General features: G+C 37.0%; 1 protein-coding gene across 7 annotated transcripts in view; it reads right to left on the reverse strand.

The window, feature by feature from the left end:
* The window catches only part of PALLD (palladin, cytoskeletal associated protein), a 211,971-nt gene that overhangs the window by 41,577 nt on the left and 154,558 nt on the right, over window positions 1-15,836 (reverse strand). The window lies entirely within an intron of this gene.

Consider the following 15,836-nt stretch of genomic DNA (forward strand, 5'->3'; position numbering starts at 1 on the left):
GGAAGGGACAAAAAAGTATATGTATAATAGAAATCAAGAGAACTTTTAATTTTTGGAAAGGTAAATTAATACAGAAATTTGAAGACACTTTGGACTAGAACAGGAATAGAACAAAAAAAGACAAAAAAAAATAATACACAGAAGCATGCAAAACAGCTAATTAGGTCAATAGAAATGCTAAATATTCATCAGTGAGGCAAACTAGAGCAGGCATTGGCTTTTTTTGTTCACAATACAGTTTTTTGAATGACATTGTAGCCTTCCTATTAACTGCTCCTTCATAGTAAAAGATACACTATAAGATGAGAGACAGGAACATTAATGAGCATTCAGCAGTGTACTGTAATTGCTGTTCTGCTGTAGCAGTAGAAGCACAATGTACCTAAGATCCCTATGAAAATGAAGATCAAACTTAACTGTGTGGTCTCTCATGTTAGAATTCATCAGACCGACTTGCTTAAAAATTGTGATGTTCCAGCTGGAAACGAAAACTTTATCTCAGTACTCCAGAAGTCTACGAAGTTTCAGCATAAGCACATACACATTTTTTTGGTATATATCATACATAAATTCTTTAATAAATACAAGTGCATCACTGTGTATTAAATAATTCACGTCATTTAAGCAGAATTTTTAGAAACTGTCTACTTAATGCATGGCATATGAACGTACAATTCTGGCACAACAATATACTTTTGTTGGTAGCAACAAAATTAAAAATGATAATATCATCATATTTTCCATTCTAAGATTAATTTTGATACTGTAACCATACACATTTCCCAAAAAATATTTTCTGACAACAATTATGCTTATGATCCCATGCCAAAGACACTGCTTAGATTAAAAAGGGGAGCATGATAGTTTAGGTCCAGAAAACTAAAAAAAAATCAAGTATTTACTTTAACAGTTGCTTTCTGTCTTTTTTGTCACAAAGCTGGTTCATTCTAGCATAACAGTCATCTCATCAACAAGATGTATTTCAGTGAAGGGCGATTACATATTTCTCTCCTTTTAAATAAATCAGCAACAAAAACATTAAAATACTGCACACCACTCATACATTTTAGAATTTATTTTTTGTTGTTGACAACAGAGTCTAAATGTCTATCAATTCAGCTTTCTGCTCTGTAAGACAGGAGCAACTATGTAAACTGTGTAAATGTTCTCTAAATGGGCTAAAGCAACTTAGGCAGCATACCTTTTCTTTTAGTTTCCATAATCATCTGAATATCTTGAGTGATGGCAGAAATACCTCAAGTCACATTTAATAGGAAAGTCCTGTATTAACTCTAGCTCATTCAATACCTCCAGTTTAACTATTTGCAGACCTGTTGGTCAATACCTCTAAAATTACATAGAAATAAGTATTATTTCACTTCTGTTATAATTTTCCCTCATTTTTCCCCCTTATTTTTTTGTTTATTACAGAGAGGCTAGGGCTAAAAAGAAAAGAAAAACAACAGGGAAATGTAGCGCTGTAAATGCTGTATTAAGTATAGAAAAAATTCAGCAGTCTCCAGTGTTTCCCAACACGTGCTGAAAGTCAGACCGTGTTGTCTTGGGACTCTGCTGTTTGCACTGCCAAGCCACGTGGCCGTGTGCCAGCCAGCAGCACAACACACATGACCATCTATGGCCTTGTCAATGGTACCTATACTACTACCTGCACCGCAGCGTCTGCCACTGAAGAGTGCTGCTGCACCAACACGAGCAGCAGTAAAAACCAGACACTACGGCTCTGCAGACAAACAAGTTGCTCTACTCGCACACTAAGCTTGACTTGACAAGAACATACACACACCTGTAAGACATGTCAAACCCACCAGCCCAGAACAGCACTAATTCCATTCGCAAAGCTCTTCACCAAGTTAGGGCCCAGACAAAATGAGTACATGTCTGCTTGATAAGTAACACGCAGACATAATCATTATCACATCAGTCCACATAGCAAGAAGGAAAGCAAAGACCTTCTTAGAGCAAACTTTCATTCCAGTGGTAGAAACACATGATTCTCATCTGCAATGGAATGCTCTCCACCTCAGAAACTGTTCTTCTAACAGCTGATGCTGCCCTATACTTATTAAAATTTCTTGAGCAGATGTATCCTAGGGATGTGTCACTTTGAGGAAGAAGAAAAAAAAAAAAGGGTGTATGTGTGTGTGGGGGGGGGGAGGAAATCAATTCACAAATGTTACTTTGCAGTGACACGGACAGTGGTGCAAGTCACTGAAACGTAACACTGCTGTGACACAGAGAACAGCCCAGCAGTCAAAAGACTGCAGTGGAATCAGTCTGTTTATATTGTCTTTACCAGTACTGAAGCAAAGAAGGTAATTAAAAAATTTTAAAAATTTTATGTTGTTTGGATGGGATTACAGGAAAAATCAGTGTAACTGTATTTATATCCTCTTTCCAATTAGCTGAAAAGCATTTTGTAATACCAGTGTTTTAAAGGGCACACATGTTTTGAGGGAATTTATCAAACCTGTTTAAACAATATTGAATAAAATTCACTATTCTTTTCCCATTTGGGGTTTTCATACAGTTTTAGCAAACAATTAATTGCAGTAACATAAGAAGGAAAAGTTAAAAGTAAATTTTAGTTAAATTCTATCAGTAAATGGGTAAAGAAAGTAACTAAAAAAAGATAGCTTGAGGTTGAGGTAAAGCAAAAATTAATAAAATTGATTAACTGCAACACAAGGAAAGAACTACCATTTATGCGGTTATTATTTAAGTCTGAACGTGTACTGTCCACAATACTTAAGCTTTTCTTAATGGCTACTGGAATGGAAAGGCTCAGCCTTTTCACCTTCAGTTATATTTATCTCAAGTTGTTTTCCACTTCTTATTCATTTCTAACTATGGAAAGAGATGGGAGAATGCAAAGATGAAGGAGAAAGAAACTCAATTTGTTCAGCAACTAAGGAGGAGGATCTGGAGTTTCTCTTGCCATTACAGAGCAACTCTCCTCTCAGTGTATCAACAGCTACACCATTCGCATCACCTCCAAGTAGTGCAACAGGCTCCCTACTGGGGTCAGGGACTTGGGTATTTCCTCGAAGCCAATGCAACTACACAAGAACAATGGCAATTAGAAAATAGCAGAGAGCTTTTGGCATCATAAATAAGCTCTTACAAACATGTTTTTATTTATTTATTTATTATTCTAAGAAACTAGAGTCCAATTTAAAAATCTGCAATATGCTAGAAATTAGTACCAGGGAGGAAATATTTCAGACACAGAAGCAATAGAATAAGGGACTTGAATTGATTTTACAGTCTTATCTCTGATCTTGAGCAAGTAGGTTTTCCATGTGGGCCTTAGTTCCCATACTTTTTAAGTAACATACATGAACTTCAGGATGCTGTTATTAGACACTCAGAAATCTCCTGGAACATTCATTACTAACATTGTTCCTACCCCACAGATATAATGTGGCAAAGTACTTTAGTTGCTAATATAGCTAGAAATCAACTAGAAATTCTGACTTTTGAAGCATTTAGCTCACTAGAAAAAAAGATTATCTTACAGTAATTAAAATTCTTTTACACTACTGCTAACAATGGCACAGATACTTGCAGAAAAGAAAATTTTTCAACAGCACTGTCTGTAAAAGCATTTCATGGAATAATCAGTTGAAATGCCTCTACTTTGCATTTGCATCTTCAAGTCTCCTGGTTTGCCTAGGAAGAGGAAAATTGGGGTGGCTCACACTCCATGCTGATCTCAGTATTTTAAAGAATCGATCATTAACGCGCTGCCTGGTATCTTCCCCAAGTGTTCAGTGGCACTGTTAGGCACAGCGAAAAATGCCTAAAGCTAGCTTTACTAGATTACTGGGAGCAGTAAATGACTGTGGTCTTACCCCTTGTGTCAAAGCCTTGGCAAAGCAGGCTTGTTCTTCATGGAAGCACAAGGTTTGCAACATGCAGGGAGATGGTGCCAGTTGAGGGGGCCACTCACTGAGAGAAGCAGTAAGCTTTCTTGGTTTCCAATCTAGTTTCTGCTCCTCTCTTCTCTGGCAGAAGCAGCTGGCCCTGTCTCACCCCTCTTCTTTCATATTGGAACAGCCAAGTCAGTTTTCTTTAAACTGTCCCCCCTCGTAGTCCCCCCCCCCCCAAAAAAAAAAAAAAAGACGGCAAGGAAGTGGTGAACGATGAATAGGGAGACATTAGTGACAGCAAATACGACAAGTGATCAGGTGGAAACCATCCCCAGGATCAGCAGAAGTAGCTGGCCAGTGGATTGCTAATCTGCTGTGTTAACCACTTCCCTGTTCTTTATAACAGAGCAGCCTTGCGTGGCCTACACACTCACCAGCAACAGGCTGGCTGAAAAGTTTGGTTCAGTTACTATTACAAGGCACTATTATAAACACTAATATTTTACTCTGCTACTGCACAACACGACTTCAGAAAGAAATCAAAATGCTTTCCTGACTGATCAAGGGTCTTGGATGAAAATGGAAGACTATGCTGGGGACAAATTTCAGGTGAGGTTTCTAGTCTGCTCTATCTGTTAGAACCACTGCATACGCAGGATCAGCTCTGAGTACTGGGAACCTGCTCAGTAAGATGACAACTTTCAGAGCTGAGTGATAATGAGAAACATTTAGAAACGTGTTCAAAGGGAAGACTAGAGGCATTAAGTTTTTTGGTAGGCATGTGTATAGAATATTATCTTCTTACTAGCAAAAAGCTCCTACTGATTGGATGAGAAAAGACTGAGCAGACAGAGATAATCAGAATCTTCTCTAAGCACACCAGTGAACACTGAATATTCCAAGGGTAACAGTTATTCAATGATTCACGTTCTGAGGTATGCGCTTGGTTGAGATTATATTAGATTTTTTTTTTTCCCTGATACCTTCTTTGAATCACGCTTTTTGGAAAATGAATAGAGCAGTTCTTGACTTTGAGAACCAAACAGGCAGCAACCACTATCAGGAACTGTAACTCCAAGGATACAGAGCAAGTGGCTGGACAAAGTGCTGCGGACTGGGCAATGAAGGTAGATAGTTGTGTGGCTGTTGCAAAAAGTCTTTGCTTTATTTCTTAGCATATTCTACTTAACAAGGGCACTCAAGTTTACTTGATGTTTTACAACACAGTGTATGAAGTAGACTGAAAACACTGCAGATAAGGACTCAAGATTAAATAAATTCTTCTATGCTGTAACTTTTTAAAATTCCTGATTTTGGCTCTCCTTGATCCTTCCTCATGATCTTAACAACAGAAAAGGAGCAAATGGAAAACATACAGAAGAGAAAACAGTTTTTGTTTGGAAGAGAGAGTCCTACATATCTCATGCATTGAAGAATAATGAGCTCACTTCTGCCCCAAGTCGTTCTTGAGAGAACGCAGACTGGCCCCTTCACAATCCTTCCAGCCATCTGCCCTCTGAGAGAGAGACAGCGCAGTTCTACAGAAAAGTACTAAACACAGCTCAGAAATGGAAATACAGGAATATGATGAATGAAAATAATCAGAATTAACCACAATCTAGAAATTCTGAGCTAGTTTTATAAATCAAGATTTGAAACTAATGCCAGAAAAGCTTTGTATTTGTGTTTTGGGGAAACACCTGTTCATTCCAAGTGAGCAGCTAGATAATGAAATCTACTTTCCAGTGAAGATCTGGGTTCTGACTCAAGACTAGTGCTTCATATTCATGCCAGAGCTCTACAAAAAGGGAAGCAGTTGGTGTGTTCACCTCTGTGCTTGATGTACCCTCATGCTGTACTAAAAGGCAAGGACTCTTCTCAGTTAAGACTGGCTTTCACATCAGCCATTAGCTATATTTATAGATATAGACAGATCTAAGTAGAACTATATCTATTCAGATGTCTGTATCAAAAAAATCTAGGATGATTTTTTTTCACTATAATTTGTCAACTTATTATCATTGAAAGGTAATAAAACACAGTTTTACCTCTCTGAGTCCTTAGCAGACCGGCTGGATATCTGGTAGGCAGAGAAGCAATGGAGAACTGAAAGTGCTGGGAGCTGCCTGCCCCTGTTTTGCTGCTAGATGAGATTCACAAGGCCTCCACATTTGTGGCTTCTGGGCAACTCAGCAGGCTGCGAAGCCAGAACTGGTGTAAAGCAGGCTATCCCAGGGCCCACAGCTTTAGGGCAGGCTGTCAGATGGCTTCTACCTTTTCTTTTATGGAGACTTTGGAAATTTGGGGGTTTGGTTTGAATTAGGTGGCAGCAAAAATTCAAGATATTGAAATTCTTTGTGCAACACTATTTCCTTTCTCTTCTCTTTTTAAACTTCCTGCTGCAAGCAGATTGATTTTAGAGTATTCCCTAGAAACTCAGAGCTCTTTTGTCAGAAGTCTGAAGCCCACACAGAGGGCTGGCTTATAAAGCTGCCCAGTGAGCCTTCTGTCATGCCTGATGAGTCTGTTTTACATCTAGAAGCATAATAGAAGATGGTTTTGTCTTCTGAAAAAAATAAAAAATAATAATAGAACTAGAGTCTCCTGTTGCACTGGGGTAGGCTCTTCCAAAGGCCCTTTACAGCTTTAGCATGTGAACTGCCAGGCCTGGAAAAAAAGAGTTTGAAGAAACAGGCATTTTGTCATTTTTAATTAATTTTATCATTTGATGCCAAGAAGTAGACCATTTTTTTATACATATGTTCATGTTTTCTGTTAAAAGTTTAATTTTTTTCTGCAATCACAAAATATTATGTTCTACTTGTATAAATGGTACTATTGAAAAAGAACAGTTTTCTAAAGCCAGTCTGATAGTTACTATTTCAGAGACTGTAAAAGACACAGGAATCTTGAAAAATTTGACAGTAGTCACAGATATCTGGAATTGTGCTCTGACAGAATTCCTAAAAACTCCTACAAGGGTTCATATTTATGTACGACTGGAACTATCAGTTAAGAAAAAAAATATAAATAAAAAGTATCACCAGTTTGGGCTATACTCTGGAAACATTCAGATCCACTTTTTGTCTATACTAACCAAACTCAAGGAGGATGTGGGGTTCTCATTACAATTTAATCCTCATGTTGACTAATAAGAGAGCTATAACTAGAAACCATCTCTACCAGCTACAGCCTTTTAACTTTTCCACTACATGCCCAAAACCTAACAGCTTGAAAATGCAGATCTTCTGCAAACAGAATTTTTCATAGTTCACGTTAACATACAGGAGTGTTTATCTCACTTCACAGAAAGATCATGTACTCAAAGCAGTATCAGTATGGTGCAATAGTTCACGTAGGCACTGTGTTATGAGGGAGTTATGAAAGTAAGCTTGCCTCTTCCCTGGAAAACCTTCGTACAGCCTGAAGATAAATGTAAAACACCTACATTGTATCTGCATTGTTAGCGAACTCTCCTATAAGGAAGTTCTGCAGTAATTTGGCTGTGAAAAACTTTCCTGTCTATCCTAAAAAGCAGCAGTTGTACCTGTGCCCATTTTCCATTATTGCTTGATTATCTGTCAAAGGCATCAAGGTAATTTCTATACTAAGGAAACCAAGAGAAGTGATAGTGCCAGTATTTAGTGAACACAAGGCGGCTCCAAGCAATTCTTTTGGAGACAGGAACCATTTTTCTTATCTGTATAACACTGCAGGGACATTTTGCAAAACATGCACTGGTGAGATAACACATTTAGCCTGGGTACAGAAAGAGAGGAAGCAGTGCTCTTGTGCACACTCATTGTTCTAAAAAGTCATAAAGACACAATACAGCTTTAGTTTAAAAGGCTAAACTTCATAGCTCTGTTAAGGTTAGATCATAAAAGTCAGTCTTGTAGTTCAAAATGCTGGCTGGTTGGCAATTCAATACTGTGACATAACTGCTGCTTGAAATATCCAATGATGAATATAACAGGTAAGAACTATGCAGGTTGTAAGTTTTACTGAAAAAAGAAGCAAAAAGTCTATATTATTAAGAGGTAAATTAGTACCAAGGCATTAATATCAATACAAGTTTGAATTTACAACTAAATTGGCCCAAACTGTAGAAAATCATGGCTTGCAATGAAGGAATGAATTAACCTGCAAATGGACAAATAGGTCTTCTGCCTCTGCCGTGCCACACCACATGGAAGGTTACGCTCCGTGCTCATTGGTATACACCCAGGGCAAGTACAAAGGAATGGAAAAACATCTCAAAGCTTAAAAACAATTGTACTAGCCTAAAACCAAAATGTTTACAAAATTGAACAGAAGAAACTAGGGACTACTATTCCCCTTCTTCTAAATGTAGTATAGTGAATTTTCATGATGGTGCCACTAGAACAGCAAATGCAGGGTAGGTTTAGTATATTTGATTAACAAGATGTTCTGTAAGTCATCACATTTCATTTAAAATTAGTTACCAAGATTTATTTATCTTTATGCCCACCCATCAACAGCTACCGGACTCCATGGTTTCAATATCAGTATTCCAGTATCTGCCTGGTGATGGTTCCTTGGGTTACGCTGAGAGATGACTGGCTTGCACTACTGAAATGGAAGAACGAGCATCCCACAAATAATTTAAAAAGTAGCTACTGGATGCCCTGTTATTATAAGTGCACACAGTTATTGTCAACGTGCTTTCAGAAAAATGAAAACTCTAACTACATGCTAAAAGTACTTGAACAAATTAAGGTAGTTTAGAGCCTAAAATTTAAGCCCTTCTATGAGCCATTTTCTGTCTAAAAAGCAAAACAGTTCTGACCCTTAAGCATGTCACTGTCTCACATAAATCTCATGTATTACCACCTGATACATTAGCATTCTGTTTTCCTGAAATATTTAGCAGCAAAGGTATCCTATTCTTAAAATACTACATGGAAACAAACAACCAGGAGGAAAATGAATGCATAAAAACTGGTATGATTTTTATACAAAATGAACATATACTTTCAAGATTCTCCTACCATGACAATAAGACTTACTCATTTTGGGTGTCGGCACCATCTGAGCACCCTGTAGTTTTAGTATTGTACCATTCCTGCGAAAGTCCTTCTATATACGTAAAAATAATCCCACAACCCACAAAAATAATCCCATCAACACCACACAGTAACATTTACGGAATGAGGTGAGCACAAAGAAGCAACAGCGACTGTTAAAGACGATAATAATCTTTCAGCCTTGCTCTCCAGAGCACAGGAAGGGGAAAATAACACTACTACATTACTCTTAACTTTTGTGACATTTATTCAGTCAGTCTAATCCTAGCACAATTATATTTTGTTGGGCTAGACCTAGTGAAGGAGTCTATATACTTGTCCTGCCATGCATTTAGGTGAGTAATCTCAAGCACAGTTGTGACAGTAAAAAGAAAGATACTCTAACAAGAGGGGAAAAGTTCAGACAATTCACTACATAGTCACTTCGCACTCTGCAAACCTCTCATGATATTAGGGATTAGTATGACCCAGAGATATTTGAAGATCTATTCAGAAAACATGTCCCAGCTGCCGCCGAGAGTCTTTTCACAGCACAGGTATCTATGGTGAAGCCCTTCTCATGCACAAATTGGAGAAATACAGCAAACTCTCACTGCTTCCCTGCCGCTGTCCTCTGGCACCTGGAAGAGGGAGCAAGTAACTACGCCCTCCACATTACATGGCTCCTAACCAGCTGGAGTTAGAATTTGTTCGGTGTTTGGACAAATCACCTTAACTTTCTTCCACAAACAAGCTAGTTCAAGGACAAAGCTCTTCTTACAGATACGTGATGGACTACACTAGTCATAGAACCAACACCCACAGACAGAGCAGCAGCAACAGATTATCTCAGTAAAATGAAAAGACTTGGCAGTGTGGTCATAGGTACCTTATATCAGCTACTGCGTTCAGAAGAAAGAAAAAGGACTCCTTGAAGACTTTGCTGTAGTAGTATATATAACTTTATCTGCTCAGGCAAACTGATAACATCTTTTTGGTTTATCAATTTTTTTTTTCTACCAGCAACTTTTATCAGCTTCGGTGATACCTGCTTGATAAATACTTCTGTGACCTATTTTGTGGGGGAAACAATCTCCTAAACTACGTTATCACAGATCTTTACTCACCTTGATTAACTGATTTTGCAAGATAAAATGTACTTTTAAAGAGCACAGCCATTTCTTATCTGACCAAATATGTATTTCAGGAGTGTGAGGGCTTTTGTTTGTTTGTTTGCTTGCTTAAGCAGTGTGTTCCCCAAAGTATAATCCAGACAAGAATAACTATGAGTCTCAAAATGTTCCTGAGGTGCCCTTAAATATAAGAAGGGCTACTGCTTGCTGAAATTGCGAGATAAATGTAATTACAATGAAGATACTGTACAAAAATCCTGACTAACTAGATGTTTTACAGTCTTACTCTGTGATTGAATCCTACATTATCTACCATCATAAAGAGAAATACTGTATACTGAAATAAGATATATTTGGATACAGACACTCAACTTGAAATAACTTACAATGCTGGCCGCAAATAATTTTAAACTTATTTCTGTGATAAATAGATGAAGTGATTTTACCAGGAGAATTTTTTTTTAATTGCTAACCATAGAGTGCATTGTGCTGAAAAGTGCAAATGAAATACTTTACATACAAATGACAGGGCATACAATTACTTTTGTACTCATAGTTAAGAGTGAAAATACATTCCATAAAGATGATTCATTTTAAATACTATTTATTTCTTAATTTATCAAAATAACTTTGCGTATGGGAGATTTATACAACAAAGACTACATATTCCTGAAGTAAGGTGTGCCTTAAATGATGTGTTCATAAAAAAAAAAGGGGGGGGGGAGAGAGAGAAGAATGGTACAGGTAAGTGTGTGATGATAAATACTTGTTATGCCCAAATACTGTATTAGTGATACTGAACAGCCTTTCCCTTCTCTAAAACTGTTTGCAATTTGCTTAGTTCTCAGTGAAAGGAATCAGTCTTCTTACCTGGGGAAAATAGGGAAAAGGAGCAATTTTATTTTCCCCAAATGAAACAGTAACCAATACGATGACTGGCCTAAAACAAGGAACCACGCGGACGGCATTTCTCCTAAGAGGACAGTACAGATGCGTTTATATTTGTGCTTTAGTTAGGATCAGAAATGTGCTTTTCAAACAAATCTTCCAACTGTCCCCACTTAATGTTCTCCAGTGTGCAGCCTGGAGAGATTTAAGAACATGAACTGGATCCCTCTGAGATGAGACTCATCTAATATACTCTAGCCACTTGCGGCATTTAGTCTATCAGAGTAGATTAGAGCTAGTCCAAAGTACAAAAACAAACAAACAAGCAAACAACCCCCACCAAACTCAAAACTCAACAGCTCTGAAACGACTACTGTAGATATCATGTCCTCAGCATCAGCTATTTCACTCTGTGGAGCCACTCCTGTTTCTCTGTATTACTTGCTAATGTGGACATACACATACACAGTAGTTGTATAAACTAGTAGGAAGTCTGTAGCAAAGCCATACAATCTATAAGGCATTTTAAAATACGTGTGTTTAGCACAAGTGGTTCCGGCTTAATACTTGGTTTCAAAGTCTCACAATTTCTGGGAAGTTAAATATGTTTCATTCTAAACAAATAAACTGAAAATAAGTCTCTACATTTAATTTGTGGGTCTTTTTTAAAAAAAAAATTTTGAAATATACAGAACATTGATGTATAATGCACTAAAAATAGGGAATGATGCACAATACATAATATTTACACCTTCAGAGACTATGCATGGGCCAGGCCTGCACAGTGAGGCACAGATTTTACTGCTTAGTTTGCCTGCAGCTGACCTCCAGAATTCCATTAATTCCACTCCTTCATTCTGCCCTAGAGTAAAAACCTCCAAGGCAAAACAAACATGCCTTGTTGGTCTTCACTTTGATCACAGGGCAGTTCGTAAAAAGCTAGTTACAAGAAAACGTGTGTTCTTCAGGATTAAAACCCATTTTGTCTGGCACCTTACGAAGAAAGGTTCTCTCTTTACAGACTCATCATAGAGAGCACTCAGGCACCTTCTGAGACCAGTCATTCTCAGAGAGACGCTAGATGCACCACATGACTGACCAAGGGTCCAAAGTTCTCAGTTGTCTCCTTGCCTTTTCTCTTGGGCCACCACCACTTCTTCACCACTCCTCTGTTAGCTCCAGAAGTGCTACCTAGGATTTCAGGCAGTAAGTCTTGTGACTTCACATCCTACCTCACTTAAAATGCTAGTATGCTTTCTCTTGTAAGGCATGCTCCACTCTTGGGAAAAGACTGGCCTGAAATATCCTTGTCAACTACCATTTTCTACTACAGCTGTTAGAATGAAGATGACCCTTACCTCTGTTACTAAAGATACTCTGTAGTTACAAATAAAATTTATACAGTACAGTGACTCTTAATTAATAATTTAATCATTAATTAAGGATTAATCATTAATCACAATTATTTGAAGTATCCATCTATTTCTTTTTTGTTTCAGGGAGAAATCTGGAACGACACACTAACTGGACACATTATACACTAACTGAAAGGTTTGGAATTGAAATGATTTGAGATCAGCTAAATTATTAGACAATTCACACTATGATAATAATTTTTTACAGAACAAGGAATGATTAAATGAAAGGCAAAAAGATCATTTTTAAATGTTGTAGTTTTTGTTACAGAGGACAAAATAAGGCAGAGACATTTCTCTAATTATTAGTGTGGTATATCAGGGAAAGTGTTTGGGCAGCCAGACTTGTAAGACGACCGAGTTGCTCGGTATATTTGTTTAGAGGAAAACAAGTTTGTTTCCCTACACTCGTCCTCTTCTGCATGCCAAGATTCTAATGAGCACATACACTTAGACTTAGACTTAATTATATTCTCACGCCCTGAAGGCAATGTTGTCTGAGGCTGTCCATTTTTAGGTCATTTCATAAACCTTCAGAGACTGCAGTCTTCCAAATTGATTTCAAGACTTCAAAATTAAAGTTACTTAAATAATAACTAATTTGCCAAGCCTTAGTTTTGAAAATGGGGAAATAAACTCTGCTAAACAAGAATTGATAGCACATAATTCTTGTTGTATGCTGTCCAGGCAATACTTCATAGATTAGTTATGTCTGATCTTCTACATTGGGGAGAACTTTTGTCCTCAAGAGACTAATATTAGAAATGGCATCTCATGATCCAAGGTTTTTTGTTTTGTTCAAATGTCTTACATGTAAAATCTGATATTTGAAATTAAAATGAATTTGTAAGGCAAAAGGCCCAGCTTGATTAACATAGTTCATAATTGCAGGAAATGTTTCTTGACCCCTAGTTGACTCAAACTTTTTTCTCATGATTATTTAGCAGTATGATCTACTTCCCTAATGAATCATTCAGAATAACTCAGAAAAGGTCTGCATCATACTTGGAAATAGCAACAGTATCTTGCTATCATTTTGAAATCCTCTGTATATTAAATAGTTTTATATTTTTAAAACAGCCTCCAGATGTGAAGAAGAATGATGCTTGATTTGTGATAGCCCTAAAAGATTGCTTGCCTTGTTTCTGTCCTTTCAGCACTTAAGTTTACTGCCATGTTGCTCTAATTCTTCCAGTTGAAAGGAGACACATAAGGAAATATTCTCATCATCTCATCTTAGGCATCTCACTTACATGAGGAGTACAGCCTCCTACATAGTCAGTAAAGCCTCTAGAGAACAGTTTAGACTGTGTAAATTTGATGCTAAACGTCAGTATGCAAGAATATCCTTTTAAAGAAGCATCTTCAGAAGTCATTCTAATAAAGCACACATTTCTAAATGAAGATAGAAGATTCAAATCCAAGTAGAAAATAAATGTAATGTCTAACATATCCTCACTGATGGAGGGGAAAAAAACTCCCCCTCCCCTAAATGCTTTTGCTTGCTCACAACTTAACTCCTGAGTCAACTGCAGATCTCATGATAGTAAATCATGACTGTTCCACACACTGCACTGGCTTTCAAAGTTTTACAAATATGTATTAATTTAAGAGTACCAAGTAGTTTCTTTCATACACACTATGTAAATAACTAGTATGAAAGCTATTATTTGTAACTTAGGAGTTATATTGTTCCCCAGTGCAGCTAACAAACATACTCAGCTACTTTTGACAGGGAATATTCTTTTAGAAAAACTGAGTATTGAGGAGGATCTGTAGTTCCAACACTACCACACCCAGCTAAGGTCACTATGTAGGAGTAAAATTAATAGAAAAGGTCATATTGTTCAATAGCATTATGAAGCAACATTGTTAAGAGTCAGGAAGAAATTTTGTGATTATTTATCAAGACCATCAGCTACAGGACAAAGAATTGAACGGAAATCAGGCAAAAAAAATCTGACTCATTAATAAAGGGACTCTGGCAGTCCTAACAAAGCTCAGAGAAGGTAATCAACACCAGATATGTTAGACTGATTTTAAACATCACCAAAAAGGCACAGTATCGCGCTGTATTGCAAACAAAGATGAAGATTTTTCAGACTAGAAGATCAGTTGGAATACGTATTTCAGGGTTAGTTTTAGTCACATAGATTAAATGTTACTATATCTGCACTGTAAGTCCAAAAAGAGTCATATCAACCTAAACAACTTCTTCATATTTTGTATCCTTTAAATAATCAGCAAAACAGTTAAATTAAAACGTCAAATAATGCTTTTCAGCACAGGAATACACAAATTTTAAGTACAAATGCTAAAAGATATTCTAGAGTGTTTCTATACACCAGGAGCAAATTTGGCATTTACTTTTCCTGAATTCAACCTGTTTTATTTCAATCAGATGCCCTAAAATCTTTTTATAATTATGTCCATTGCATATAAACATAATCTCCCCATATTAGTAAATTAGCTTGGCTAAATATAGCAAGGAGCATTCATGTTTTATGGGGCATTTTCTCTGGTATGCAGCTAATATAAATAAATTGAGCAGAGAAGCTGGCAGTGTTCCACTGACATTACATCACTTTTCCTTAATAGGAAACTTCTCTGCAACTTAGCATCTTGCTTTAAACACTCATAGGTGTCCATGAAGTCTTCAGTGAAGATCATCATATAAGGTCAGCAATTAACTGGAAAAGGACTAGAATATATTTCTGGAGCTCGTGGTAGAATATTGAGGAGAACCTCTAATGAGTACGACCTTTAAGATGTCACCAATTGCACAGCAACACAGCTGCATTAATCTCTAACAAAAGATATGCGTATATAATTCTAGTAAAAAGACGAAGTTCTAATTCCTATAACTTAACTTTTGTAGAACCAGGGTTTCCTCTAGAAATTTTAGCAAGCAAGAAAGGCCTAACCCACTGGTCAAATGCAGGAAAAAAAGACAAGCTCTATTCTACTTTTGCTTGCTACTAATTCTTTGTGGCCCTGAGAAAGATAAACACTCTGTTTTACCATCGGTACCATCCTTCATCTCTAGTATGACATTATTTTGAAGATAAATTAAGTATTGTAAAATATTACATGATATTCATTTACTAAGAGCAAGACGTTGCCACCCATACACGTTGAGCTTTTCACCACAAACAATAGGACTCCTTGACTGTACATGATAAAAATGATAAATGAAATGAGGAGTAAAATCCAGCGGCCATGCAAGGTGTTCCTGAGAAAAAGATGATCCTTGCACTCAAATTATTGCCTCAGTTACTGAGATTGCTTTTCGTCTCTCAGTACAGGATACAAACAATAAAGTTTAGCAGTTACATACTACATGAAGAATAAAAGTGTCCAGAGAAATTTATGTTCACACTCATGCTATAATTAACGTAATAATGAATTCCAGTTATTGTACTTTTAATGTGCAACTGTTGAGTAGTAATCCAAATCCTGCTTCAAATCTGTATGCAGTATTTG

This window comes from Rhea pennata, chromosome 4 (genome assembly GCF_028389875.1).
Source record: "Rhea pennata isolate bPtePen1 chromosome 4, bPtePen1.pri, whole genome shotgun sequence".
Taxonomy (NCBI): Eukaryota; Metazoa; Chordata; class Aves; order Rheiformes; family Rheidae; genus Rhea; species Rhea pennata.